The following is a 3,734-nucleotide window of genomic DNA, read 5'->3' as shown; positions in this document are numbered from 1 at the left end:
TCAAGACCGGATGCACAGGGCCCTGGGAACAGTGTCCAGACACGTTCGACTCGTCTTCCCCTTTACCCCCGGGACTCTTCAGGATGATCCCCTCCTTACCTAAGACAGGCTAAAGCTGAAGCATCGGTGAACAGTGAGTTGCCATCACACCAGCGGTCCTGCCAGGGATTACCCGAATATGGAACAAAGAACCCTCCAACCATCCCGCCTTCATCTGAGGAGAAGGGGAGGCTGAGCGAAGGTTCCACTGCCATGGACGCAAGGGTCTCGGTCCATCTGGCATGCCCGGGAAACACCAGGGGCCGGGACTTAGAAACAGCAGACACTGATTTCTCCCAGTTCCACAAGCTGGGAGTCCAAGACGGAGGGGCCGGCAAGTTCAGTGCCTGGAGAGACCCGTGTCTTGGCTCCTAGATACGGGCTTCTGGCTGTGTCCTCACGCAGGGAGCAGGGACAGCGCCTAGGGTCTCTGTTATGAGAAACGTTAATCCCGTTCATGGGGGCTTCACCCCCAGAGGCCCCACCTCCTAAGGCCATTGTATTGGGGGTGAGGATTTAAACATGAATTTTGAGAGGACTTGAACTTTCAGACCATGGCCACTGGCTTTTTGGGTTTTCTTGGCTGCAGTAACTGTTCTCACCCCTGCCAACGTCTCTGTGACATAATCCGTTATGGCCGTTCGTGGACTGTGATGTGGTCCCTTTCCTCTTCCCAAACTCAGGGCACTGGTAGCAGTAAGAGGAGAGAAGTGACCGTGAGATCTGTCCGACGAGGATCCTGGCAGGAGGACGGGCATGGACGGCCCGTCACAGCATGGGGCCTCGTGCACGGCTCGCCCCGACTTCGTCCTTGCCCAGGTGGGTCCTCATTTACAGGACACGGAGCACTTAGCCTCCAGGTGCTTCTGATACTGGCTGCTTTCATCCTGTTCCTCGGTCGTCTCTCCACGGAGCATCCGTCCCACTGACAAACTGGCTAGAAAAACAGTTTAGAAGCCAGTGCTGGTGCCACTCAAACCTTTCAAGAGGCTCTGGGAACAAACAGCACAAAACCCATGCACATCGTCACCCCAAAACAAGGTAGACGCGGAATGTCGGGGGTGGACACTGGTGGTGGGAACCGGGCAGCCACAGCAGGCGAGGGAGGGTGGGAGCCGGGCGGGAGGGCGGGGAGGGCAGCCCTCCCGGAGCTCAGGCTCTGCGCACAGGCCACCAGGGGAGGGAGCCAGGGATGCTGGATCCTATGGCCCTGGAGGACTTGGGTGATATGTCCCAGGGGAGCTCTGGGGGCTCAGCAGAAAAACGCAATCGTGTCCTGTTGGCCTGAAGGGAAGCACGACGGGAAAGGCTCTCTCGCCTGCAGAGGGGACCTGCCTACAGCGGGATCAGGGCGGGGTTAGGAGGCCTTTCCGTCCCAGTCCCCGGCCGACGTTTCTGACCTCTCATCCACGCGTGGTGTGCCTCGCGGTCTGCAGCGGGGAGGCGGCTGTGCTGGGAGCTGGCGGGGGTGGGGGACAAGCTCTCTGTCCCCAACTTCGACATACCACTGGCCAGGCTGACCTCCTCTCTCTGACGGGGCAGTTGGTCCCCTGCCAGCCCCCCACCCCGAAAGTTCCCTGCGAGGAGCTGAGGAGCCCTACCGACCACAGAGAGTAGAGCTCAGACACCCCTGGGCCTCCATGGTGAGCCCTGGACCAGCGGCTCCTCCATCCCTGGGACTTTCCTTATACAAGGCAACATGCCCTCTCGCGCTTCTGCCCGTCGGCACCAGCGTCTGTGGCTTAGGACTGGCGGGCCCTGGCGGACACGGACGTCCTCCTGCGGGCAGCTTGGGAAGAGCCCCGCGCTGGCGGACACCTGCTAGGGGCAGGCGCCACCTGAGCTGCGTCCTGAGCCGGACTCCCCGAGCCCCCAGCTCCCCAACACGCGTTCTGCTGTCTTCACAGACACCGTGACTGAGGCTGGAGGGGACTGAGATTCTGGCCTGACACCCCTAAGCGGAGGCTGGAGGAATTAGCAACGTTGCGTGTTTAGTTACATTTGGTTCCTGCGCATTGTCCCACTGATGTGTTTTATTTGTATTTCATTCATCTGTTACTTTGACAACTAGACGCTGGGGCATCTACACATTGAGTTCAGCCTCCCCCGCCCTCCGCCAGACCTTTTTTCAAATCGCCTTGGTGGTGCTTATCACAATGTGGCCCCGTGGTGATGGTTCAGACTCCGGGGTGCTAGGTACTATGGATGCTGCAAAAGGGGGCCCCCGTGGGATGGCCGGGCAGCAGACAGTGAGAAGCTCTACTCCTGTCTCCATGTGGACTCCAGCCCAACCGCAGCCACGGATGTCGGGGTCCCACAGCATTGTCAAGGTTAACAGACCAATAAACAAACACCTTTCTTGTTGGACGCAACAACAACCAGGTTTCAGTCCTTTGCAACCAAGAGCCCTGACTTATAAAAATATCTTCTCCACACTTCTTGGCACGGCATCCCTACCACCTGTTACCATGACAACGCACAGACGGCAACGAGTCAAGCCCATGAATAATAGAGGAGAGGCAGCTGACCAGGATGCGAGTTTCCCCAAGTTTCCCCCATTGGATTTCACAATGAGACTTGGCACCTACAGACTTCCCGAGGTTTCTATGATCCTACCTGCCCAGGCACTAACCTGAGAGGGGAGACCCTGCGCTGAGGTGACTTCACCTCACGTGCATGGGGAGCTCGCAGAAGGAAAGAAGCGGGAACACCACACGCTGTCCTCTTGGAAATCGAGCTCTGCTCCGGGAAGGCTCTGCTGTGCCGGCGGGCCTCACGGGGAACAGACGGAGTACAGATTCCCTCCTCCCACGTAAAACCACTTCACACAGTTGGAATTATTTAATATTTTGGTTTCCGTTTTTAAGAAAGGGAAAAAAAGTGCACCTGCACCAGGGCCGGCAGACGGAGCTCATTAGCATCACGGGTGGGGAGTCCGCTACTCTGCAACTTTTGTGTAGCAAAGAAGGGAAGGAAAAAAAGCTTCTTTATCCTATTTAAGGTGAGATCTCCAAGTTGGCCAGTGCATTTCTCCAACGCAAATAAATGAAAAGAAATGTGCATCAGCTATTCTGCATTATCCTCAGAACAATCCCTGTTTTTCGGACACAATAGGAGAAGGAGACAGAGGAAGAGAGAGGCATGAATTATCTACTCAGCCCCATCACCCTTGGGGAAAATACAGAGAGGCACAGACACAAAGTTTCTAATGAGAACTGGCCTTTCCCTGGTGGGCGGGTGAACACAGCCCGCAGACACAGCCCCCTCCCCGGAGCCCCTGATCATCTCCATGGCCTCAGGCCCCCACAGGAAGCCCATTGACAGCACCAGCACCGGATCAGGGCTGGCCCCCAGGAACACTGCTCTTCAGGCAGTGGGTGGCCCAGCCCCTGGAGGCTCTCCTGAACATCAGGCCAGGGGGCACAGGTGTCTTCCCCCCAAACAGGCTCCGCCCATGCTTCTCTTCCCCAGGATCATGACACATGGGTCCACACCTGCACGACGTGGGCTCTGCCCACCAGTCCCCAGATCCCCAGTAGCCAGGCCGCAGAACGTGTTCCATCCCTACGTGAGTCTGTGGGTGCATGACTGGAATCCTGAGAGATTCGCATCCAGGGGACACACGGCCAACAGCAAGGCCCTGGGGGCTGCGGAACCTGCCTCGGGACCAGGGACGGCAAACTGCACTCAGAGCA

Source organism: Mustela lutreola, chromosome 11, assembly GCF_030435805.1.
Source record: "Mustela lutreola isolate mMusLut2 chromosome 11, mMusLut2.pri, whole genome shotgun sequence".
Lineage (NCBI taxonomy): Eukaryota > Metazoa > Chordata > Mammalia > Carnivora > Mustelidae > Mustela > Mustela lutreola.
The sequence above is the reverse complement of the archived record's forward strand: the minus strand, read 5'-3'. Positions refer to the sequence as shown.